General features: G+C 47.7%; 1 long non-coding RNA gene across 1 annotated transcript; it reads right to left on the bottom strand.

Annotated features, from left to right (window-relative positions):
• On the bottom strand, nt 1-27210 carry LOC123638185. The gene is made up of 3 exons (XR_006735221.1): nt 27125-27210; nt 12697-12799; nt 1-500 (listed from the first exon to the last, which is right to left on the bottom strand). It is a non-coding gene; the product is annotated as an uncharacterized LOC123638185 (long non-coding RNA).

Raw genomic sequence — 27210 nt, 5'->3', positions numbered from 1 at the left:
TTTCACAGTTTAGTAATATGATAACATTTTGGTTTGGGGATTTACAAGGTGCACTCTCCCATATCTTTATGTACATATTCATTGTTCTCTCTGAAGTAGGCATTTTTGGGATCCCCATTTTACAGATACAGAGATGATGGCCCAGAGAAATCAGCCTGTTCGTGACGGCGCCAGAGCCGGGATCCACGGCTGCCGACGGCAAGTCTCACGCCGCCCCACTCACTCACACACACAAGAGGAAAGACTTCCGTTGTCTTGAGGAGACATTAACGTGGGTGTTCCAGACAGCCATAGTGTGTGCAAAAATGGTTGAGCTGTTGGCTTTTAAAATCGTTGGCCGCCTGTGATGCTGGGAAGAAGAGAGTTCAGGCAGGGTTGCTCTCCTGCTTTAGGGAGCTTCAGCGTCACACGTCTGCACAACCCTGGGGCACTGCAGGGCGTCGGGTTTCCAGCACTCTTGGCAAGAGCTGTGCTTCTGTTGCCCAGAAGAAAACACAGTCCTGTGAAAGGAAGAAATAGTTGGTTTTTCTCCAGCTGCTTAGCTGTTAAGAAGTGAGAAGCCCGTCTCCAAGGCAGCCACAGTCCTCAGACAAAACATTAGGACCCTTCCTCCATACAAAGGCGAAAACTCCCCCAACTCTCAACGAACGTCCATTGTCATTCTGGGGCATCACGGCCCAGAAAAGCCCAGGTTCCAAACAAAAAGCGGCATCTCAGGTGTGCAGAGGCATGCTAGAGACTCTCTGTACACATTGTGCCCAGAGCGCAGGGCCCTGGCAGAGCCAGAGGGGACCACGTTCTGCCACACCAAGAGCAAAGCGACATCTCGCTATTACTGCTCAATGTAATAGGAGCTGGGAATGGGCAATTTCACACCTTTCCCTCTGTCTGTCAGACATTACAAAGAAATATGCTGATGTGACTACAAGTAATTTTCTGAAGCCTGTGGACGGGGCGAATGTCAGTTAACTGGCTATCAGGTTATTATTCACGGAGCTGTTTGTCCCCACAAGGGTAGTGGCCCTTAATAAGTAGCACCAAGTGTCTCAGGAGCCAGGCCCAACATTGCATATAAACCCCATCCTGCAATTTGTCTAGCAGGCCTGTGGGAGCTGAACCTTGAATCATTTGCTTGATGGATTTTTTTCTTTCCCAGGAAACAGGAAAAAGAATCTCTGTTTTCTCCTCGAGCCTTAGGCGATAGAGCTCCTGCAAGCCACTTTCCCTCCTTGTCCAGAAAACAAAGATGCACACATGTTCCCCTGGCACTGCAAACACAGCCTTTCTCTGAGCGGCAGCTGGGCCGCTTCCCCTCCCCCAGGGCTGCGCCCCGTGCAGATCATCAGACCCCGGGTTCAGTCCCCGCACACGGCTGCTCTGCAAGTGGGAGAACCCACAGGACGCTACCCTAAACCCCGTGTCACCAGGTGGGTAGGTGTGTGTTTGCACACACACCTGTGCACATCACAGACAGCCCAAAGAGGTGGCGCCCTGGCCGGCCCAGAAAGACTCCGGCTGGCAGCGCCGTCAGCCTCCTTCAGCGGAGCTTGCTACTTACCCTGATGGCCTCGAATGTCTCCTGTGCCTGGAGACGGCGTGGGGCTGACCCTGGGGGCTCCCAAGCTGGATCGCAGCACAGCGGGCCCCCTGACACGCTGTGGTGAGCCCAAGGGTGCCTTCCTGGGCCACCGGGGCAGCTCAGAACACCTGTGATTGCCCCACGAGCAGCCCGGTGGGAGAGTCACAGCTGCGTGGAGGGCATGTGGCTGTAGCCACCCCAAGCAACCCTTGTGTTTGTGGTGCTGTCACTGTCCTCTTATGCCTCCTCTCATAGCTAAGCAGAGCTCAGAGGCTGGGAGAAAAGCCACCAGCTGTCTTTGGAAATAGCCGGCCTGATTTTTAGCATCCCTTTGAATATCCGCCCAAGGAGCGTCTTAGAAGCCGCAGTTGACAGGGTGCGAACACTGTTTTGAAATGAGAAAGCTGAGCAGGGACTGCGTGTCGTGGAGGGTCTGTGCTGCCATCCTCCTGGGCATCGGCTGCCAGTGGTCCCTCAGCTCCACTACGCAGGCACATCCTCATCTCCTCTCTTCCCCCACTCCCTCCTCCCTTGATGAGTCTCCTTGCGAATAATCTCCAGACACTTCAGTTAGGTTTGCAAGGTGCTTTTGATTCCCTTAAAAATTATAATAAACCTTTTAATTGGGCATAACATTCACACAGCAAAGTGCACAAGTCTTCAGGGTCCAGCTCAAAGAATTTTCACAAAGTGAACCTACTAGTGTAGCAAGCACACAGACCAGGAAACAGAACACCGCCAGCACCCAGAAGTGCCCTCTGTGTCCCCTTCTGGCCACTGCACTGCCACAAGGGTACCCATCCTACCAACCTCTATTACTGTAGCTTGACTTTGCTTATGCTTGAACTTTACTTAAATGGGCTCATGCAACAGTATGTCTCTGAAGTTGGTGCATCCCTGAAGGGTGGGACTATATTCAAATTGGTAGTTTGCTCTGGAAGGACATTTGAAGAATAACAATGGAAGAAAGTTCCTTTGGGAAGGAATTTTCAAACCAACTCAAGTGTGGATGGGAGGTCTTAGAGGCTTCGGCTCTCTGAGTTGAGCTGACCTGGAGGCAGAAGGTAAACTAGGACCAGCTCCCTCCTTCACTCTGAAATGTGCTCCCAGGGCGATCCCAGCTTCTGCTCTCTTTTAGTCCTTGATATAATGATTAAAATTAAATACCACCACTTGCTTAAGTGAGAAGTGAGTTTCTATACCTCACTGAAACACTGCTTACCTGAGATTGGGAGTTAGTGTAAAGTGGATCAATTGGAATCTAAATCCAGGGAGTGGAAGGTGAGAACCAGCCGACCAATGAATTATTCAACAAACATTTACGAAAACCTCTGATGCTTTTCCTCACCCACCTCCATCCACAGGCTCTGAACTAATTCCTTCATGTTTTTTCCTTTGCCTGCAAATGGGATTACTGTATTATAGAGCCCAAGATGCAACCATTTTATATAGCATTGTTTTATATACCGCTAAGAATAAAGAATGCCCAAGATGCAGAGTCTAACAGGAGACCCCGCGTAAAGCTGAGGCACTAAAGTCATTCTCCATGTGAAGGAAGCGAGAAACAGCCCTGCCACGCAGAGAGTCAGTGAGAAAACCTGCCTGCATCCACCTTGGCACATTGGGGAGGGAGAAGAAGAATTAGGCCCACAGACCACCATTCTGATGGGTGAGTGGACTGACGGAGCCCAGCATGGACCCTGACCTGGGGGTGACACAAGGGGCCTGTGGGGCAGACGGAGGCCCCTTCGCGGAAACCTCCCTGGGCTGGGCCTCCAGCTTGCTTGCCTGGTTCCTGGCCTGCCTCCGCGGTCCTTCCTGCCATGGTCCTGCTTTCCACCTCCTCTCATCCCCAGAGGAGTTTATTTATAACCTGCCTTCATTTTCTCAGCTCCCAAAAGTCATCTCGGACCTCGCTCACCCAGACAGTACCTTGGCTGAGGCTGTGACAACCCTCCGCATGGTCCCGCGACAGGAGACTGCTTCCCTTTATCTTTGCTCTTGGTCTCCATGGCCGAGTCCAGCCTCTCCGACACTCTTCTCCTTCCCAGGACAGTTTGTGTTATGGGACCGGCAGGGACACACCCCCAGACAGAGGCAACTGCAAGCACAGGTGTCCTGCTGGTGAGCCAGCAGAGTAGCTGTCCCCACCAAGAGCGGGACGTGTCGGTCACTGCTAGAGTGCTCCAAATTTGTCCTCACTGCCCATACAAATAATCGGCCAGTCCAAGGGGAAGTGATGTGAAGCTGTAGGGAAGGAAGTTGAAGAAAGGAAGAAGCTGAAGGGCCAAGAAACACACACAAAGACGCTCACCCTCATCATAATGGGAAAAATTGAATGTCCGCTATTGCCAAGTATTGGTGAGGATGAGGCCCTGTGCCTAGGGGGGGCCGTGCCTAGCCTGGCCCAGCTGGGTAGCCACTGCCCTTTGAATGTAAATCCAATTCCTCAAAGCCCCATTGCACAAATGCTGGCAAAGTAGCATCCTTCCCCACAGCTCCGGGGAGGAGGCAGGAGTCTTAAGATTTCTCGCAGTCACCTCTGGCTTCTTGTTCTGTAATCTTCCCCGTGTTACTGACTGCCTTCCTCCAAGGGGAAATGGGATGCAGGAAAATGGGAGTGCACATGATATAAACAATTTGGAGAGAAGTCTATCCATTTCTACTGAGGTGGAAGATGTGCATACTCCAGGATCCAGAAATTCCTGTATACACAGAAGTCACAGAAAGGGCCTGTGCAAAATGTTTGTAATAGCAGCAAAGTAGCTACCACCCAACCTTCCCTCAGCAGGGCAACGAATGAACTCGTTTTCTCAGTCCATGTGGCAGTTAAAATGAGTGAATTAGGTCTGCATGTGCCCAGTAACATAATATTAAAAGGAAAAATAAAGAGCCAAAACATACAACAGTTATCATTTATGTACATTTCAAAAAACACTGAAAAAACCCACAGTAGATATTTGTGGATTCATGAAATATGCAGTAAAAATACAACATCGGACCTAGGACTGAGGCCCCCTGAATTCAGCACAGTGGTCTCCTCTGCACCCGGGTGCACATGGGTGGATAAGACCCCAAGGTGGGGCTTTTGCTGTATTTATCATGTTTCATTTATTTTAAAGGGAGAAAGAGAACTGAAGTCAGACAATAAAATTCTAGCATGTTTTTTATTTTAGTGGTGGGTATATAAGTGTCTGTTATGTTATTTTCTGTATGTTTAGGTGGTTCCATAATTTTTTAAAAAGCTAAACAATGAAAAAAGTGCAAAGAAATAGATTAAAAAAATTCACAGTTGCTTGTGACAGAATGGGGGAATTGTGTAGTTCTCTCCTCCTTCATGTTCCACATTTTGTGACTATGTTATCTTATAATGAAAAAATTACAGATGAGTATTTTGATTTCCTTAAAAAGTAATTATATGGGGGAATAACACCCCAGTAGTCAACGATGGCATAATTCCTGAGGCCTGCGTCTTCGTCTCACCCTCTCGGCAGACAGGGGCCCTTTGTAAGGTGGGATTAACAAAGTCCGCTGGGCCGGCATTGGCGGGCTCCTGTCACACAATGAGTGCAGTGTTGCTAATCTGACACCAATATTTCCATAGGCCTGAATTGACAGAATCTTCCTGAATGTGTTATTTATGGTGCCAGATGAAAAAAGATCTTATTCACCAGCCAGAATCCAGGCTGGAAAGGGACAGATAGGTTTTTATTCAGGTTCTTCATTCAGATTTTATTTTTGCCCAGTTTAAAACCAGCGTCTTCGTAGTGACCAAAGTTAATTTGGGCTCATTCTGCTGCACAAGGTCCTGGGCCTGTAGGAGGGGCCCAGTCTCAGCTGCCTGATTGGCCCAGCCCTCCGGCTGCTGGGGTCACTGAGACCTTAGAAATGTAAACAAAGCTCCTCACACCCCCATTTCACAAATGCTGGGGAAACAGCATCCTTCCCGTATGTCTAGGGAAGAGAGGGGTGTTTTAAGGCTCCTCCCAGGCAGCTCTAGCTTCTTGTTCTGGAATCCTGTCCCCAGATTCCTGGTCACCTCACTCCATCATCTTCCTGAACCTGCATTTCCCTGATGGGGCCACCTCCCACCTCAAGGTCTGAGGAAGTGGGGAGTGCCCAGGAGTGACAGAGGTGGTCACACTGCTCCATCACAAAACCTCCTAAAGATGAACAAACTCTATCCCTGATATTGAAAATCCTGTTGTTAAAAAGTCCCTCTTTTTTCCTTGCCGTCTGGAAGTCCTCCGAGGCTCTTTCTCAAGTGGAACCTGCCTGCCATTTTGTTCCCGCCCTGCCACTCATTGGTGTCCACCTTCCTTCTTTTTGGTCAGGGGTCTCCTGGCCTTTCACTCTTGGTCACTCTGAGGACATTTATTAAACAGAACACATTTGTTCTTAGAGTCTCACTGCCATCCTGTGTGGCTTTGTCCCAAGAGTCATTTTTTGTTTGTTTTCAAAACAAAAATAAAGTTTATCAAAGCAAAATGATACCCTAACGGGTTTGGCTGACAAAGATTTGTGCACCCAAGTGAAACTCTGCCTGCAGAAGCAAAACTGCCACCACCCCTCCCACACTGGGCCTGCCAGCAGCCTCATCTCTTGGCAATCTAGCTGGAAAGCAGAACATCCCCAGAGCAAAGTCGATCCACATCGTGCTGAGTGTCAGATGAATGACCCAGGCAAGCATCGGTGTGGCACCGGCCGAAACTTCAGGCATTACACCCCTACTCGGAGATTATTTAAATTATTGACAAAAACAGAAACAGAGATTTCAATAACATCTCTGAACAGGCTGCTCTGCAGGCCAGGAGCAGGTCCCTCATCTAGGGGATGTAATGGGTCCAGAGCCAGCAGCTGCTTTCTGGGGGAAGTGCTGGTGGGTGCAGAGGGGGTCTCAGTCTGGTTACCAAGTGCAGAGGAGGGCTGCTTCCCTGCCGAAGGCGCAGTTCCAGCCCCGCTGAGCAGGGAGCTGGTTTCTGAAAGCGGAGCTATAAAAAGGGCCACCTGTGCCATTAATGACCTCCTCTATTACGAAGATGTTGAAAAACCAGAACTGAAAGAAGCAGAGACCTTCCCACTGTGCCAGTGCAGCCTGAAGTCCGCTTTGGAAATAAATCAGGTGTGAGCAAGTCTCACCTAGCACAGCGCTTGGTCCATGGCAATTACTTGGTTAAAAACGCTTGAATAGATAAAGGATAACTGGACGCAGGAACCTAGGGAATAAAGCATGGTGCAATTGATTGCAGCTCTGGGCTTGAGAGTGCCCTGGCCTTCCTTCACCGCTGAGAGACACTTGGCCCCCACGTGAGCAGAGAGGCCTCTTCCTGGGCTGCCTGTGGGACTCCCTGTCGCCCCCTGTAGCCCTGCCCTGTGCAGAGACCTCTTTCCAGGGAGTCAGGGTGAGAGGGGGCTGGGCTTTGGCCGAGGCCCAGGGAACTCACACCGCTGGTGGGAGGAGGAGACAGGAGCACAGCCACTCCACCGAGGGAGCATGGAGGAAGCCTCTTCTCTCTGTGTGCTTCTCTTACTGAGACAAGGAGCAAGTTTTTCCTCAACTCTTCCCTTCGCCCCTAAGTTCAGGGCAGCACTGGGGTGGCCACAGCCAGGGACAGTGCATCTGCTGGGGGACAAGGGACTATTACAGGGAATGGGAGGTTTCTAGGCTTTCAAATGGTCACTCCACAGCAGTTGCAAGTGCCTTGAACCTTTGGAAGGGGTGCCCTAAAAAAGCGGACACATGGTGGTGGGTGTGCTGAAGCGTCCTCAGAATTGAGTCCTCCCAGAGATCTGAGCCCCAGCTGAGTGGCTCCCTGCACATCGGCTTTCTCCAGGGTGGCAGCAGGCGGTCAGGCACTTCAAGGCTGGGGTCAGCGTCTTGGCAAGCACCAATCACCCAGCACGTGGAAGCTCTGGGTGCACGAGACGGAGACAGGAAGGGACGTGCTCACGTACACAGGTTCCTCGGTGCATTTCCGCCCTGCCTTTCTGCTGTGGCTGCTACTCTGCTCTCATCTGCACCCTCCTCCCACAGAACAAGGTGGAGGGCAGGCGGCTCTTGAAAGGAATAATGATGTAGTGCTGGGCACACCATGGCCCTGCAGAGCTGCCGTCACCATCCCACCAGTGCTGGTGCAACTGTAGCTGGAGAATGTGCCTATCACTGTCCCTGAGTTCTCCCTGTGAGGCCTCTGTGCCCGTTTCCTCTGTGCTGATCCCCGCAGGACACAGCGAGGGCAAGGAAGGACTACTGGCGACAACCGTGGGAATAAGATGCGGATCCCAACGTTCCAGTGGAAGTAATAATATTATGGTCAATCTGCAATCAAATGTCATCTAAGACAAGCCTGCTATCAGAATTATCAAATAGAAAGGGGAGAGGGGAGATGGCCCATTTGGTCAGGAGAGCTTTTTGGAACTTGTATATAGTAATTAGGGTTGTGTGTCACTCCCGAGTGACAGAGGTGACTGCAACTGGTATTATCGAAAGTCACTAGCTGATGTTGTATGGATAAATATCACCACTTATGTGTGTGCATTCCTGTTGCCTCTTGCTACAAACTGAATGCTAAGATACTGTGGTCAAAAATCTCTTCTTACGTATGATTCATGCTTAACAGAGTGTTGCGCTGAATTTTGCTTATTTTGTGGGCATTTGGCACATCTAGCCTGGTATTGACCCAGAATTGGAAGTAAAGCCCAGACAGGTTGTCTCATCTTACCCACACTGCTGGTACATGCTTGCACTGGGTGGGACATATCCACCGATTAGCCCAGAGATAAGAATACTTAGGCGATAAACTTCATTATGGAAAATGTCATAAAATGTTCACAAATATTGAGAAGAGAAGTCATGCAGTACAACCCTCAAATATCTGTCATCCCGTTTAACAAAGACCCACTCATTCCCAATCTTTGTTCCTCTGTACTCCCCCACTCTGGATTATTTTGAAGCAAATCCTAGAAATCACGTCATTTCATCTATAAATAGTCCAGTATAACTCTCTAAAATAGTAAAACTCTTTTGAAAATAACCTTAATTGCAATATTGTACCTAAAATGATTAACAATAATTACTTACTATAAACAAATATTCACTGAGTTTTCAAATGTTGCTGATTATCTCCTAAAACTGTCAGCAAACCACGCCTGGAATAAACACAGCGACCGTGTTAGAGGACGCAGTCTACGGTGTGCTGTGGAGGGACAGAAGCAGGAGGCAGTAAGAGCGACTGTGCACTCTGGGTCGTGATTTTAAATGGGAGGGTCAGAGGTGTCATTTCAGCAAAGATCTGGGGGAGGTAAGAAGTCAGCTGCGCAGAAATCTGGGGCCGCATGTTCCAGGTAGAGAAAAGGAGCGTGCCGAGGCCCTAGGCTGGGAGTGTGCCCGCTTCGAGCTTTAGAAAAAGTGGTGTAGTGTCGGTCACTGTTTGTGGCTCAGCTTTTTGATAAACATCATGCTTCTAAAATGAATCCATATTTTTGGGTATCACTGTGTCTCATTAATTCTCACCATAGTATAGTGTTCCATTACATGAATATAACACATTCATTTAACCAATTAATATTTGGGTGGTTTCTAGGTTTTTTTGCCATTATAAATAATATTGCCGTGAATATCTTATCTCCCAGGGCACATGAGCAAGAGATTCTCTAGAACAGTGCTACCAAGCTTTTTTTTTTTTTTACATCCAAGAAAACGATAATTTGTGTCACACAAGGGGGTAAACTATACGGGCTTAGTGAAAACATCCTTCGCATTTTCCATAAATGATCTCATTACAATGCAGAATCGTCTCTCTCTTGTTTTCTGCTGAGTTTTTTCTTCCTCTCGTCAACCTTTCCCTGTCTTTAATAAAAATTCTAATCCCAGAATTTCTGCTCACAGGTAGAATGTGAGGTAGAAAGCCCTCTATACCTGTCTATTCAAATGCAGTCTGTGGACATCGACTAAGAAGACTATGCTCGTTTGCAGGGGCTAAGGGGCAAGGAACAGATGCAGAATAAGTGACATCCCAGTTTCAAGATGGGCAAAGCTACCTGGTAGCATGATGAAGGAACAGTGCAAAGAAAACTGGGCTATGGTATCGCACGTGCCGCTGTGGCAGTGGTTGTAGCAACTCATTCACGTTGGGAGTAGTTATTGGTTTCGGTAAAACAATGTCATTTGTCTGTCACATTAACTTAATTTTGACACTTTAACTTTCATTGGTTTTGTCACTATACTTAATTTATAAATTGGTTTTAGTTTTATAGCTATGAAAGAACTACACACAGATGAATGTTATACTAAAAATAATTAAATCCACACCCATTTAAGAATTTTTTTTTCCCACTTAGAAGAAGTTGAACCATTACTCAAGTTTTAGAGAAAATATTGTGGTAGACTCTGTTGGTAGTATCTGCCCCACATAGTTACCTCTCTGTACCAGTCCATTCGCACTGCTATAATAAAAGGCCTTAGACTGGGTAATTTATAAACAACAGAAATTTATTCCTCACTGTTCTAGTGGCTGGGAGGTCCAATATCAAAGTGGCAGCAGATTTAGTGTCCGGTGAGGGCCACTGCCTGCTTCACACACGGTGCCTGCCTTCCTGCTTGTCCTTACGTGGTGGGGCAAACAAGCTCCTTCAGGCCTTTTTAAAAAGGGCGCTAATCCCATTTACTAGGGTGGAGCCATTATGACCTAATGACCTCCTAAAGGCCCCATGCTTAATACTATTGCATTGGGGATTAGGTTTCAATGTATGAATTTTGGGGGGACACAAATATTCAGACCACAGCAATCTCGTTTCCTGCTTCTTAATAGACCCTTGATTTTGTTTAGATGTTCCACCTCCCCCGTGCAGCCACGTATTTAGGGAAGACTGCCACATCCACCACCCTACGGTCCTCATGGGGTGAGCCTTGCCTTGCTTGCTGGTGATTGCTTTAAACATGAGACTGTGATGCACTGTTGCCCAGCAACACCCAGGGACAGTCTGATGGGGTGTTTCCAGGAAAGGTTTCTTTCCTCTTGACAAGAGACACAAGGAGAAGACCACCCCTCTCTTATTCCTGTGAATAGTGTCTGGGAGTATCACTTACAACTGCTGCAGCTATCTTGTAAGCACAGGGAGAAGGTGGAATGCTGAGGGGGGAGGCATACAAAGATGAAAACGATCTGAGTCCTTGGTGACCCTCTGAAAACTTTTGTATTTGTGACCCCTGGAGAGCCCTATCTCCTGACTTCTTGTTTCAGGAGACGATCAATTTCCCCTGCTGTTTGATCCATAAAGGCGAGTTTCCACGACGTGCCGCTGGATGTGTGCTAACCCGCACAAGGCCCTGCAGGGTCTACCGGGGATGTGCGCCTGGGCTCCTGGCCCACTCCCCGTGCCAGGCGAGGGCTCCTGCAGGCCTATTATCCCAGCACCTGGCTCAGGCCTGGCAGCCAGTAGGCGTTTAACAACGTGCGTGATGAGGGACTGTGTAGTGGACTGTAAGTGAAGGGACCTGACATGTGGGCCACAGAGGAGGTGGGCACACGAGGCCACCGCTGTGTTCCCTGTGGAGGCAGAAGCTGCTCTGGGCGTCGCGTTCTCAAGCGGCACTGTCTAAAGGAAGCTGCATCTAACCATAAGTTACTAAAACACTGAAAGCCAACGAGTAGAGGCCCAACACTGAATGGCAAATAGTCAGCACAATGAGCGGCAAATTAGAACGATTAATAGGAACGCAGTCAGAAGCTCAGCAGCAATAATGGAAAATAATAGCTCATAAATGAAGCATGGGCTTGGCTCAATGGGTGTATTTCCAGCCTGGCAGGCGGCATGCTATATTCATGCTTCACATCGACAATGGAGAAAATAGATGTGATTTTACAAAACAATGGACCTAACTAAGTAGGCATATTTAGTTCTCTTCAAAAAAAGGAGGAGGGAGCCACAGCTGACTAACACAATCTGATCACTCGCCAATTCCAGCTGGAGATTTTAGAATGAAGCGAAAATGAATTTTTATCTTTTTATGCTAGCTTTGTAAAACTTGCTTTTACGCCCTAAGCTGGGTGAGAATTGCAACAGAAGGTGTTACAACTGTAACTGAAGGTGTACAATTACAAGAACCACTTAATAAGTTTCATCAAGCAATAAGCAGGCGGTTGATATTATTCTTTTCCTTTCAGGTAAAATATGAAAAGCGAATGTATGGGAGTTCAGTTTGCAGGCACCACACAGGGGACCCTGGCAGAGCACGGAGATAACATACTCAGACACGCAGAGCCCCGGCCTTCACATGGGCTATGGAGTAAAATCAAGCAAGGCCTTTTTTATTTAAAAATAGATGACATAAGCAAGTTTGTATGAAGCAGATTTCCAGACTCACGGGCAAGACTCTGGCTGGAAGCCGGGTGAGGGCCGGCCTGCAGTCTGGTGATCATTTTCCCTGCTCTGCCTGCCTGCCCCGCCCTGGGGCGGGGTGGGTAGGGTCCTGCCCTGCCACGGAGCGGGGCCGGCTGGCTCTGCACGGGACCAGACCACTACTGGCCAGCACTCTGGGCGCTGGAAGCCTGTGGCTTGAAAATTGCACCCTAGGCGCTCACGGATTTTGAGAGTCGCCTAGTTGGTTGGAAAATTTACCTGACTCTGGGTGACAGAGAGTACCATGATTAAGACACCAGTATCTGGAGCCGCCAGCCTGGGCCTGAGCTTGGCTTCACCTGATGATGTCTTGATCTTGGACTTCCCAGCCTCCAGAACTAGGAGAAATATATTTGTATTCTTTATAAGTTATCCAGTCTCACATATTTCGTTATAGCAGCACAAATGGACTAAGGCAGCAGGCTAGAGAACAAGATTTCTCAGACGTGTGGTTTGTGATTCACCTGAGCTGTGCGACTTTAGACCAGTTGCTTTAATGCTCTGAACTTGAAACATCTATCTGGAAACTGAGATTAGTAATAATACCTCTTAGGAGATGTTGTGAGGATTAAATGAGTTAATACCTAATAGCACTTACAACAGTGCTCGGCACATAGCATGTAGTTACGACGTCACCTGTAATGCCCTCAGCTCTATTTCATGGCACATGCAAGAAGCATTTTAGTTCAGGAGTGTCAGATCCACACGGTACTCACCTCCATCAGGGCTGCGGGCATCCCTGTACAGCTCATCTGTGTAGGCGCTGATGCAGCGGCGTGTCTGCAGCCATCACCCCTTCAAGATGTATCATTTTACTGCCTAGAGAAAAAGCGGGACAAATCAAGGTAGAAAATGTGAACTCCATTTGATCAGGAAAGTGTGTCACTGCAAGTAACAGAAGCCCTTCCCAAGACTGGTCTAAAACAGATCAGGTTTATTTGTCTCATAAAAGGAGTTTTTAGGTAGGAAGCCAGCACTTTTGCAGCTGCTCAGAGGGGCCGCAGGGACCGAGTCTCATTGTGTTTCTTTCCCCATCCTTAGCTGATTGGATTTCCTCTCTTACTTTTCACCTCATGGTGACAAGATAGCTGCTGTCCTTCCAATAGTCACAATTGCATTCCAGGCAGAATGAAGTGGAGGGGATACAGGAAAAAAGGAAGTGCTTTCTTCTAGAGGATATTGCCTTTCTTTCTTTCTTTTTTCTTTCTTTCTCTTTTTTTGGAAAGGAGAACCTCTCTAGGAATTTTTCCCTACATCTCACAGCAAGAATTGTAGCACATGTTCCCACCCACCCTCACTCCCAGATACTGGCTGCAAGAGAGGCTGAGAAACTAGCATTTTGCTCTTTCAGCCTCTACAGTAGAGAAAGACAAAAGGGAAGCGTGTGATGAGTGACTTCTAGGGATCCAACGCACAGGGCTGACCACATGTGACCAGGCTGCAGAGGAACATACTTGCCTCAATTCCAGTTTTGAGTCACTGACACAGTGCTTGGCCTTTTGCCATGACGGACTTTATTGTTGGAAATGGTTTTTATCCTGGGGAAAAAGGGTAATAATGTTGTCTTTGGGAGCCCAATGTGGAATCCTGACATGAAAAATATTTCTGCTTGCAATTTTATTCTGCAGTGAAAGATTAGGCTTAAAATACAAAAAGTTCCTTGCAACAGACAACACAGAAACTTAAATTTAGACACAACAGAAGAACTTCTAGAATAGAGAATGTCCTGAGACAAGTAATTAGTGAGAGGACCTGCGCCAAGCGGGGTGGAAGGAGACGGCTCGGCCCCAGCTGCGAAGTCTGCCCCTGCATGACTTTCCCACCAGCACATTCTTCACAGTTTGGCACTAGTGAGGATTTATTTTAGGAAATTAAAGATGGTCATTTACCATAAAAGGGGGTTCAAAACAAAAGAAGCCCTTTGTTCAAACCAAGTCTTCCAGGTGGCCCTGGAATACCGCACAGCTGAGGGCCCTGCTGCTTGTGCCAGCCAGCGCGGGCACGGGGCTGGGACCTGGTCACTTGCTCTCCCCTCCTTCCACGCCAACCCCGGGCCCTGGACGTTTCTGTTCTACGGGGCCTGCGTCATTAGTGAACACAACTTACATGCAGGTGCAGAGTATTTTTCCCAACTGTTTTTCACAATAGCTATTTTTATTGTTGTGTGTGGACAAAGTGCTTGTTTCCCTGGAGTCACATGTCCGATGGCAATGGGTTGTGGTGGGGTTTAGAACTCGCAAGTTGTAAACTTGTTGCCTTCCTTCTGAAACAGCGGTTCTCAAACTTCCGTGCACATAATTATGCATCAGCCAAATGCTTGTTCAACATGCAGAGCTTGGGCCTCACTCCTGCTATTCTGGCTTCATAATTCTTGGATGGAACCTGGAAATCCATATTTTCCACAAGGAACCCAGGTGGTTTTCACTCAGGTGGATCACGAACCACACGTCTGAGAAATCTTGTTCTCTAGCCTGCTGCCTTAGTCCATTTGTGCTGCTATAACGAAATATGTGAGACTGGATAACTTATAAAGAATACAAATATATTTCTCCTAGTTCTGGAGGCTGGGAAGTCCAAGATCAAGACATCATCAGATTCGATGTCCGGTGAGGGCTGCTCTCTGCTTCCCAGAGGGCACCTTGTTGCTGCATCCTCCGGAGGGGAGGAAGGTTGTGTCCTCACGTGGTAGAAGGTGGAAGGCAAAAGGGGATGGAAGGGATGAACTCTCTCCCTCAAGCTCGTTTTGCTCCTTCCACCACGTGAGGACACAGCAGGAAGGCACCATCTAGAAGCAGACAGTAGCACTCATCAGACACCAAATCTAGGGGCACCTTGATCTTGAACTTCCAGCTTCCAGAACTGTGATAAATAAGTGTTCATTGTTTGTAAGCTACCCAGTCTATGGTATTTTGTTACAGCAGTCTGAGGGGACTAAGACTCTCACCGTGGTGGAGGGCCTTGCCCTAGTCAGGCACAGCTAAAAAATAGCAGGGCTGGAATCCAGACTCAGGCCTCGTTCCAGCACCAGGCTGTGAAACCCCTGTTTATATGGCTTGCCAATTACTCATTATAAAGTAAAGTACCACTTTACTTCCAGATTTTGTCCTACATTTTTACTAAGTGACTACAGTCTTGAGGTTAACTTCTAGAATTCAGCATTGCTTCATTGTATTTCCAGTTGGCCCAGAGTGAATTTATTGGTCTGGTCCCAATTAACTCCACATAAGGGGAGGCATGCTAACCTTTTCTCTTTTTGGGATGAGATTGAGAAACGCAATAAATTAGAAAACAGATTCTATCCTAGCATAACCCATATAAATCGTTGCCAAGTTCAGGTGGAACTCAAATGTCCATTAATCTTAAAAACAACAACAACAAACCCAACAACAACTGTAAGAGCTTCCATTTTCAGGGCCAGGATGAGGGGATTGCAGAGCAAGCCAGGGACCGTCTCAGAGCAGAATTTAGGAAGCAGCTTTTGGAACATGCTGCAGATGGCAGCGGGCACACGAGTCCTGTGAGCCCCACTCTGCTCCACTGGGCTTGCCCACAGCGTGGCCCTGCATCCCTGGACGCGTGTGAGGTTAAGAAGGCAAAAGTGATTTGCATGCTAAGAAGCGACCCCAGCCAAGCCAGTCTGTGCCAGAGTTTAGGTGTCTGTCATGTTGATGGAAGCCACCTTTGCTGGGCAGGCTAGTCTTTTTGTACCTCTGTATTCCATTTTTTTGCTATTGCTTTCTCCTTTAGTTGCCTAGTAAACATTTCTGCTGGAAAATTCCAACCTTGCCTCAGATGAACTAAGAGGAAAAGCAACGTGTCCACACCCAGGCCAGCCTAGCCAAGGAGGGCAGAGGCCCCTGGAGGGTGGACTTTGTCAGCGTGGCCACAGGCTCAGCTTCAGCTGGAACTCTCCGGAGTCTGTAGAGAGGGGGGCGCTGGGGCCACAGGGCACGCTGGGGCATGGGTGGGCCGCGGAGATGGCTGCTCGGTGGAGCCCCAGACCCTCCCTGGCCTTCCTCCTTCCTCGTCCCCTTTGCCCTGCTGCTCTTTGTGAGCAGAGCACTCGGCACTGAGGCGTCTGCTTACCCGACTTAGACGGGTCTCAGAGCCAGAGGCTGCAACTGTTGGTTCTGGGACCTCCCGCGCCTACGCGGTGCTTAACACGCGCGAAGGTTTCTCGCACGAAACCGAATGGTGGCGTCAAAGCGGAGGAGAGGATGCACGAGCGAAAGGGCCACCACGCCATCCCTGCCTCCCAGCGGGAATGCGACACGCGGAGGGATGGCTGCGGCGGGGGTGGCGGGGGTGTCGCGGCGCAGCCTCCCAGGGGAGCTTCTGGTAGACCCGGAGAAACGTAGGGCAGCTGAGGGAACTCAGGGTGAGTAGCTGTTACGTTGTTACTATTTTGAAAACGTTGAAAGGACGCTGTGAAATGCACGCTGACCACACGTGGGAATTAGGTGACGGTGAGGAGGGGTGAGTCGGGCCGTGCCGGGAGGGGCAGCTGGGGCGGGCGCAGCCCCGCGGGTGCCTGCGGGCCTCGCCACGAGGTGGCGCTCACCTCTTGTTCTGAGTTCCTGCCGATGAAAACTTTGTCATTTTTAAATCGCTGCAGAACGATGACTTCCGTTTCCTGTATTAGAAACTTGCATGTTTTATTTCCCTGGGAACCTGGGACGTTGTGATACTGATGCGCATTTGATACTGACGTCTGGTGAGCTTAGCCTTAGAGGGCGCAACATTGTCGCACAACACGGGAAACCTGGCTTTCTAAGCCAGCTCAAGCGCAGGAGTGCGTTGGTCACTGGGGTGGCCTGTTGGAGTAACTTGCCCTGTTTGACACTGTGGCCTCCGCTGGTGGGACCCATGGTCCTTGGTGGATATTGCTACTGCAGTCACCCATCACGTGGTCACTGAAAATGTTGGTGTCAATTTCCAAGAGAAAGGTCCTTGGCCTCTGAATTTCATAAGAGGACTTAAAAAACATTTCAGCCTGAGCAACCCAGCATAAACCATGAGGAGAATCTTGTGACCATCGTTTAAACCTTTAGACCACCCGTTTTGATACAAGGTGTGCACTTATTCATGGAATTTTTCAGTGGGGTGGGGTACAATTTTAAATAGGGGGCTTAGGTGACATTTGAACAGAGGCCTGAAAGTGGGAGGGGTGAGTCCTGCAGAATTCCAGAGAAAGAGCTTCCAGGCAGAGAGAGTGGCTGTCACAAAGGCCTGCCATGGAAGGGGCCTGGCCTGTCCCAGGACAGCACCGAGGCCGGGGACAGTGAGTGGTGAGGTCAGACAGGCAACATAGGCCACCAGCGGAGGGACCTGGAGGCCACCCTCTGACTGAGATGAAGCCATTGGAGGGTTTTAAGCCAATATGTGGTATGATATTTCTTACATCATAACAGGGTCACTCTGGAAGTTTCCTTTACAACATAAATTGCCATTAAAATCCAAGAATAACAGTGACCCAGAGAAAAAGAATATTGCATGCCTGTTACCATAGGTCTGACAAGTGAGGTAACTGTCACAGCACTGTCTGTTGGGCACCTGCTACGGGCCAGGTACTCGGCAAGGGGCTTTCTCTACCATGTCATTTCATTCAGTCCTTTCACTTGGCTGCATGATGTAGTTGTTATTATCCCATTTTGCAGACAAAACACTGAGACTCAAGTTCACAGGCTAATGAGAGACAGCCCATAAGCTTAAACTTCACTCTCCCTTGTCTCTGTTGTGATCATCTGTTCATCATTGGTGGCCAAGATGATCTTTTTTTTCAGTGGAAGAAAAAGTGATCTTTCCCAAAGTGCTTCAAAAGAAACACTCTTATTATAAAAATTGGTGAATATCTTAAATGCTATTTAATTGATTCAATGGCAGTGTTCTGAATGTCATTTATATATGCCATTCAAGCTGAAAATGTTCTTTTTAAAGATGAATCTAGTAATATTTAATAACTTTTTAAAAGTACCTGTGATTAAACTTTGGTCCTATTAACAAAACTAAATCATATAAAACTTTTTGAACAGCACTTGTGAATGCAATCATTTGACTTCTCTAATTGTCTAATTAACAAGCAAATCTTTCCAAATACTTAAGTAATCATTCCTGTAAACATAACAAAATCTAGACATGTGATGAATTTCACATTCTCTTAAAATATAATGTAAAATCATAATCTAAGTCAACTATTTAACTGCACATTTTAAATTAGAATTACAAGTTTGGCCTGACACTCCAACACACAAAATCCTCTCAAACATAACAAATAAAAATACCAAATATCCATAAATTACTTCTTAACCCCAAGATATCAGAAATAGATTTGATTTATCTTTTTACATTTAATTCTGTATCTTTTCAGTATTCATAAATCATTTGCCCACTAAGGAAACATATGAGTTTTGGAATCAATCACTCGTTACCAGCTGGTTGAAGTTGCATCATGAGCAGGGATGTTAGTTAGGACACATGAGCTAGAGATCAGTCAGGAGGACTTTTCTTGATTTTGTACTTGCTAAGTCATTGTCTTCCAAACAGGTTGGCTCACAGTCCTGGCTTCAACGTCCAGTCATGTGCTATCTGCTTCTATCTGCTTAGAGCTGCCTGCAGCCTTGCTGGGTCTCTATAGCACATGGACGGATTAGACAACACCATTTATGGCTTAATTCTATTCTAATTTCTTTTCATATTTTGCAAATTTGCTTCAGGCATAACTTCCAGCCACTTAAATGATTTTGGATAGGATTCCGTGTCTCTTCAAGGCTTTGATCAGGTTTGAAGCCAGGCCAGTGAGGAGACCTGGGCTTGTGTGGAAGACAGTGACAAGGGACAGGAAGGAGATGGACCCAAGGGAGCTTGAGAGAGGAGGCATGGCTGGCTGGGGAAAAGAAGTCCTATGAAATACCTAGAGGGACACTCCGGATGGGAGACTAACCCATCTGCCCCAGTGAGGACCAGCGAGGACAGCGAGGCCCAGGGCTGTGGGCTGGCCCTGTGAGCAGCGGGGCCAGTTGAGGCAGGTGAGGGTGAACTTCCCCAAGACCAAGCTCTTTGGCACTTTTGAAAAGAGGGTAAAGGAGCAGAAAGAAACAGTGAAAGAAAAGGAAGGTGGGAAAGAAAGAGCTTGGGCACCTCTGCACACAGTGTCGTGGGGGCTTGAAAAGGTTTGCAAACAGCGTGGGGGCCAAAGGCATGGTGGGAGACAACGATGAGCCCCACAGCTCAGCAGGAGGGAGGCCTGCCCGCATCAGAACTGCAAAAACGGCCTGGTGCACGCTTGAGTGTGTGTGTGTGTGTGTGTGTGTGTGTGCATGCGCCCATGTGCGCTGGGTCTGGCACAGCCTGCTGAACGTGGCCATGGCCCGTTCTCCTCAGTCGTCTTTGGGAAACACAATAGGAAACTGCACAAACAGAACCTGTGTCCATCTGAACAGCTGCATCCTCAGAAAGATCTGGCGAATGCAGTGACATCACAAAACTGGAATTTCTTTTGCTCTGGATGAGGCAAATAGCTCTTTAGTGGCTGGTAGTTATAATTCCCTAGTTTTATGAAATTTTCTTTCACATTCAAGTGCATTAAAAATAATGATGTGGCAATATAAATAAATCTTATTTTTTAAAATCAAGAAGTCTCTTGAATTTGTATTTGTTTTGGTATTTAAAACCAAATCTCTAAGAAAAATCAGTACAAATACAAGCTCTTCAGCACTCAACACATTTCTGTGGTCACTCAGTAGACTCTGGTTCCGGTCACACTCTGGTAGCCCCCTGAACGTCCCTTCCTGCGTCTCCAGAGGGCTGGGGAGACGGAAATGCATTCCCGTGGCTCTTCAGTTTGTCAAGACTCCAAGGAGCTTGCCCTTTGCTCCACTGCACACTCACCTGCAGGCCCACACGCGGGTGGGCCACCGCATGGCCTTTTGTGGCAGGCTAGCCTCCAGACGCAGGATATTTCAAAAGCAGAAGCCATTGGCACAACCACCCCTTATTCTGTTTGTAGAACAGAGTTGCCATCCACACAGAAAATTATGGTTTCTACACATGTGGGTTTGGAATTTGAACAACAAGTTATTTTATTCTGGAAACACTTTATCATAGTTTAAAATTACAACTTCTTTCATGGTTATGATTTCGCTTTGCCACGTTACCAGGAAGCACAGAAGGCACAGCGAGGAAAGCTGCTTGCAAAACTCAAAAGCCACACTAGGAATGAGGTGGTTCCCTGAGCCAGAGACTCGTCTGGAAATAATCACGCCTTGCCAACGACACTGTGGAAATCTGCAGTGCACAGAAACACGACAGCATCCATCCAAACCCAAATAAAGGGAACCCAATTCCCTTGTGTTTGGGGCACAGCTGTGCCCAACACTCTGAGTGTGAACAGCAAGCTTTTACCTACTACCCACTGTTTTGATTAGAAACCTTAGAATCAAAGTCATGATCATTACCCTATTAAATAACAACGGATTTATGAGTAGGAAAGTTTCCAAAAAAACTTCAGAATTGTCATTTTTTTGGTGCAGTTTGGGACTTTCATTCTTGTTGTATTAAAACCAGTCCAGATCCTTCTGGTATGTTACTTCTGTCTATACAAGGAATGTGTGATTTAAAAAAGATGTAGACTTTGCAGCCCCCACTAGTTAGTTGGGAAGTTGAAACACCAAAGAGGCATGAGGTTCCTCATTTGGTCTGGACTCAGTTCCTTTCCTAAGTCAAAGGAAATGTACCGTTCTGCTGACTTTGTGAGAAGCGTTGCTTTTATCGCATGCTACATGTGAGGTTGTGGGAAGAATGAGACCAAGCCATGTGTCCTGTTTCCAGCATGTGACCCTACTCTTCCTCTCTATCTGCCCCGCACAGGGAGCAAGCAGAGCTCACAGTCCCAGCCCAGGGGGCATTAGCCACCAAGCCTTCCGAAGAACAAGCCCAAATGCATATTTACTTTTGAGTTGCACAGGAAACTCTAGGGTGACAAAATTGCCAGCCTGAGAAGTGAGGTCAGAGAACCTTTAGTGTCACCCGAGTCCGCTCCTGCCACCGTGCGTCTGCTCCTGCCACCGTGCGTGTGTGAAAACGCAGATGCACAGGAACCGCGCTGGGGGCTGCCGGGGCCTGAGGGATGGGGACAGGGAGGTTAGTGTTTCATGAGTACAGAGTTTTTGTTTTGTAAGATGAAACAGTTCTGGGGAATTTGATTGGTTCCTTAACATATTCGTTGAAGGTAAACAGAGCAGATAAAGCCCTGAGGAACAAGTGTGCACTTTCTATTATAGAAACACCCTCCACAGGGCCTTTAAAAGGAGCTGGGATGACACTGGGCATTTCCCTGCTTCGAGCCAGGACTTGGGTTTTGTGCTGTCACGTGAATTGACACTGTCTCAGAATACAGAAGTGGTCTGTGAAGAAAATTTTCTAGCAGAAAATGGTGCAGAAGCTGGGGTGGGCAGAGTCACAGCAAGATCAAAGAAGGGAGGGAAGAAAAATGAAGCAACTTTTATTCTTATCAGAGCCAAATCTGTACGAATGATGTTCCCAGTCTGCCACTCCTGCTGCTAAAATGGAACATTCCAGGAGACGAGGCTTGCCGCATTGCTTAACTGGAAACAGTGTGGCAGGGATGAGAATCTGGGTCTCCCAGAAGGACAATTTTGCCCCGAAGACCAAAATGTGTGTAGTCCCTGTGCTTCAGAGAGTGTGCCCGACATGAGGAACAAGTAGCATTGCACCCCTCGTTTACTCCTTCCTAATGAAAACACAGCCTGCAGAAATAGTTCTTTCCTTTTCTTCTATTCCTCTTCGAGGTGCTCCATGCACCTTCCCCATCTCATAGGTCAAAACCCACCCCGAGTGCCCTATTTTTTTTCTGTCCCTGGGGAAAATGGCTACCGCATTCCTTTCCCTTCCCTCCTTGCGTCCCAAACAGTATTGCTTTAGTCTGGGAACATGGGTTTAAAATACTCTTAGGGAGAAACCGAGAAAAGGTAGCAGTATAAAATAAGGTGTGGAGAACATGCGCAAACACTAGCATTTCAGGATTAAATAGAACCATGGATTCAGTCGAGTCTTAAATTCCTGAAACACGGAAATTCACTGAGTGATGTGACTAAAACTTCCTCTTCTGTGTATCCGGCTCCATTTTATGTTTCTATGTTTATTTGGCCTTTTTCCTCTCACCTACGTCTAATTCATGCCACCCTTTGGAATTTCGCGTCGCGCCCCACGGGCTGACTTCTACTGGTGTGGGGAACGCCCACAGCGCCACCCAGTTTGGGAGCAGTCCTTAGTTACGTTTCATTTACTACAGAATCATAAATAGATGTGCCGTAATATCAAACTCGCTTTCATACGCCATCTGTTGACAATATTCTGGATCTTCTCACAAGTTGTATGTTGTTAAAAGTCTGATTCATACAAACCAGATGCCCAACAGTAAGGAAATTGTTTCATGAATTGTGGCACATCACGGTCACGGAATACTATGCCACCGTGAAACTCACAATTTTGAATTCTATGTTGAAACATAGGACAGTACAGCATTTTATGGGAAAATGCATAGGAGGTGTGCACACCTGATCATAACTGCGCTGTTAACAGATGTCGGTGTGCTGGGGAAAGGTAAAGGGAATATGCAAACATTGTGAGGCTATACATTAAATGTTTTCTAAAATTATTTAATCTTGATAATACATTATCTTTAAATTAAAAAAAAAAAACATGATTTGTGACATCTCTGAAAGACCGTGTGACCGGTACGCGTGCCCCGGCTTCACTGCTCACGTGCCGAGTGACAGCTGGTCGTCACGCTGCCTGAGAGGACTCGGGGAGCGCTTTCTCTGTGGGAACAACACCGTCACTCTGTGAAGAGTGGAGTCTGCCTTATTACCCGGAACTGTGCATGGACGTCCATGAGCAGAGTAGGTGGAGACACGGTGCGCAAAATTCACTCATTCATTAAAAACATGCCACTGGGACCCTCACCCTGTTCCGGAGTCTGGTACCACGACGGACACAATCCTTCCCTCACAGAGTTCATGTTCTAGCCGGGAACACACGTTTCACCCCAGGCGCATTCGCCAAGTTGACACTCCGCAGTTTATTCCTAAGAAAAGGCATTGAGATTTCCAGAGCTTGGTGGGCCCTCGATGCGCTTTGCTGCCTGGCATCCGTGACTTCAGTCCTCTCTGCTGTGGGAGGCCTCGGTGGGAGGGTAAATGCAGAGAAGCCGAGGGGTCTGGGCGTCCTTCTCCCCGCAGGGATCCATCCACAGAGGGGGCTGCGTCTGCGCCTGGCCGTGTAGACAGGCCATCTGGGCTCTCAGGCTGGGTCCCTCTCAGAGCGCAGGCAGCAGGCCGGGGTGTCTGCCCAGGGAGAGACTGTTGCTGTGCCTTAGGGTTTCAGAGTCCCCCGTCTCTGCCAGTTCCCAAGCCTGGTCCTGTTGTCTTCTGTTGATTCCATGCACAGCACTCATGTCCCCCCATACTCGTCACCCTCCTCCTTTTCCTTCCAGTGGAGTGGCCTTGGCTGGTCTTGGCCAGAGTCGCTTCTCTTGTTTGTAGTCACGAACATTAATCAATACAAAAAGGAATGGCATCTATTTGGTTTAGCACAGTAGTTAGGAATAAGGTAAACTGAGGGTCAAATCCTGCTTTAACCACTTAGAAATCTGGACAAGTTACTAAACTTTGCCTCAGTTTCCTCAACGGAAACTGGGAGGCACCTCCGCTACCTGCTTAGTGAAGGCTAAATGGGAAAATATAATGAGCAGCGTGCCCGGCTCATTCTGGGGCATTCTGAGAGTCCCCTTTCTTTCCTCTCTGTCTTTTTTCCTCAAATAAATACTTGAGGAAATCTGTTGTCTGGTAGAACTTTAAAACCAAACCCAGGAAATAAGAATCTACAGTTCTTTGCTTCCTAGTTTCTAGTTTTCTCTCCTCTAATAAATCTCAGGATAGTCTCTGGCATGACATTTATGTCTGTAGAACTGGATAACTGGGTTTAGTGATTCTAAAATCAGCAGATGATTTTGCTAATGGAATAATATATATATTTGTTGACAATAGCAAAATATGGAATAATAGATTTTGTTGATTACATGAAAAATCAAAGCTAAATAACCTTTTTTGTTCACTGTAGTCAATAAAGGGAGATATAGAGTATTTATATCTCCATTGTCAAATGACAACAGTTTTAAAAACACTCAATAACAAAAACAGAGACCCCACACTACCTTACGAAACTGTCAGGGGAACCGGCCCGCAGGCTTTTACCCTGAGACGGGAAAGCAGGAGCAGCGACACAGCCGGCTCCCCCAGCACCACCCTGCAAAGGCAGCTCTCAGCCTGCTTGCGAGGAAGCAGAGGTTTGGTGTGGACGGCAAACGACATTCACATCCTCTTTAAGCCTGTGGAGGCAGCTCAGACCCATATACCATCGATCTGCTTAGCATAAGTCACTCGGGTGCTATTACTCTGTGTTTACTTCATGACATGGCTGAACAGGACCAAGACCCTCTAAAGTGGATTATTAATTTCTCTATGAACCTGGCCAGGCAAAGAGAGGTGGTTCCTTAAAATTATAATCTCATTGCTTTGGAGACAGGAGCTGAGTTCACAAAAATTAGAAGCAGATAGCTGAGCCTCACTGGGGCCGGCATTGCGTCCCACTGCACACCTCAGGGGCTGGCGTGCATCTCACATGCTGTCTCTCTACTTACTGAAATGTTATGAATCATTTAATTCAGCAAAATAATTTTATGTAATAGGTAAACAATCCTGCTGATCTTCATTTTTCGTTCTTTGACCTAGACCCTAGAGAAATGTTCCTAAAGGAAGAAAAAGGATTTTTGTATATCTATTAATACTTCAAATGGACCTGGTATTCAAACATCAAGAGTAATTACTCAACAAAGGAGTCAATTAAGCAAATTACCTCCAAATTTAGTGGCTTTCAAGACATAATAATTATTTATTGTCTCTTATGGTTTCCATGGGTCAGGAACTTGGGAGTGGCTCAGGGTCCCCATGAACTTGCTGTCAGTTTCCCCCATGCTGCAGTCACCAGGAGACCTGGTGGGGTGGGGGGGATCCACGCTCCACGTGCACTTCTGCACGGTGCTGATGGCGTGTCACATGGCTTGGTGGCTGGTTTCCCTCGAGCTAGAAAAAGCTAAGAGTCTAGGTCAGTGGTTCTTAACTGAAAACAGTTTTGTCCCCTCACCCTGAGGACATCTGGCAAAGTCTGGAGACATTTTTCACGTTTACAGCTAAGCAGGGGCTGCTACTGGCATCTGATGGGTAGAGGCTGGGGATGCTGCTAAACACGTCATGCTGCACAAAACAGTGCCCCCACAGCAAGGATGACCTGGTCCAAAGCATTGATAGCACTATGGTAGAAAAGCGCTGGTTATAGGTGGCAGCTGCTTCAGAAGGTACCTGCTGTCACCCTCCCTGCCTCCGTGTGCGAGGCGACACCTGAGCGTGTGACTGCCTGGAGGTGGGGTTTGCTGGGACCTTCTTGGAGCTTAGTCAACACAGCCCGTAAGTCTTCGTGTGGTAGGACTATGAGTGACCCTTTTTTTTCCTTTTTACTTATCTCTATTTTCTGGGTATTCTGGAAGAAAAACGTACATTTACATAATAATGCAACTTTTATATAGCTCAAAATAAACACCAAAAACAATGTTCTCTTTAACACTCCCTAGTGTTTTGTGATAAATTATCCACTGGGGTCACTGAGGCATTGACCTCAAGTAATTTACAGTCTAACATCCCAGGATGTTTTTATTAAGAGGGCCAGAACTCAGCCACAGGGGTGGTTAGGATTCTGGTTGTCCCTGTTTTGGTGAGAAGATAGAGCAATTTCTCCTGAGCATCTAGAGATCACTTCTTCTTGGAAGCTAGTAGCCTCTGGCCTCTGACAACCAGAGTTTCCTTGGTATACATTTTCTCTCTAAATGCCACGTGTGAAAGTCAACACTTCAAGGAAAGCCAAACTGCCAAGCAGCACTGTTGTGGAAGCTGTAGGTGACACCATCCATCCACTTTCTCTTACCTCAAAATGCTCCCACTCAGCCTGCCTTGGACTCAAAAGATGAAACGTCCGTCCTCCTTGGCAATGCTGTTCCGTCTCCCCCGGGGTGCGCTGGGCCCTGCCTCGGCTCCCCTCCTCTGGAGCCTGGCTTCATCAGGCGTTCCCCACTCTTCTGTCATTGTCAACCCCCTCACTATGGCCCTTTCATCTCAGTGTACAACACAGTCACGGACCACATAAAGTTTCTGTCACTGCTGGACCCTATATACTACATAAGATTACAGTGGCACTGAAAAATCCCTGTGGGCTAGTGACGTCATAGCCCTTGTCATGTCGTAGCTTGATTACCTTTGTTTAGAACTAAATTGAGTGTAGCCATGTCCGGCGTTTGTAAAGCCTGCAGCAGTGCACGGCAGTGTCTGCAGCCTCCGCATCCACTCACCACTCACTGACTCGCCCAGCGCAACTTCCAGTCCTGCAAGCTCCATTCGCGGTAAGTTCCCTATACAGGGGTACCATATTTTTATCTTTTACATCATATTTTTACTGTACCTTCTCTATGTTTAGATACACAGATACCACTGTGTGACAATCCCACACAGTATTCAGAGCAGGAGCCCGCGGTGCAGGTGTGTAGCCCGGGAGCAACAGGCTACCATGTAGCCAGGTGTGCGGTAGCCTGTAGCATCCGGGTTGCGTAAATACACTCTATGATGCTCACACAATGACAAAATCATCTGAAGGTGCGTTTGTCAGACCGTATTCCTGTCATACAGTGATGCATGACACCTAAACCTTTCCATTCTTTAAAACTGAAAAAAGGCATGCAATATCCCCTCTCACATCACCAGTAGCTATCGTTCAGTGTCTCTCTTTCCCTTCCCTAGCCTCTTAAACTCGTGGTCTGAGCTTACTGCCCCAACTTCTTTACTTTCGACCCCTCCTTGTCCCCGCCGAGGCTAACAGGCAGCCAGAGGCCACGGCTTTCTGCTCTGACTTGCCACCGAGCCTCTCAAGCGCAGGGCTGCACTTACCTGCAGTGGAACCGCCTGGAGGGAGACTCTGGAGTGGGGGCTGGAAGGGTCAGAGATTTGGGAGGCTCCTGCTTACCGAAGTTTAAGTGCCACCTGCTTGTCCTCAACATCACCCCGTAGGTGAGACGCGCCTGCCTCCCACAAACTGTATTTTGGTGCCTC

The sequence above is a fragment of the Lemur catta genome, chromosome 5 (assembly GCF_020740605.2).
Source record: "Lemur catta isolate mLemCat1 chromosome 5, mLemCat1.pri, whole genome shotgun sequence".
Lineage (NCBI taxonomy): Eukaryota > Metazoa > Chordata > Mammalia > Primates > Lemuridae > Lemur > Lemur catta.
Note: the sequence above shows the minus strand (reverse complement) of the source record. Positions and strands in the feature narration are given on the sequence as shown.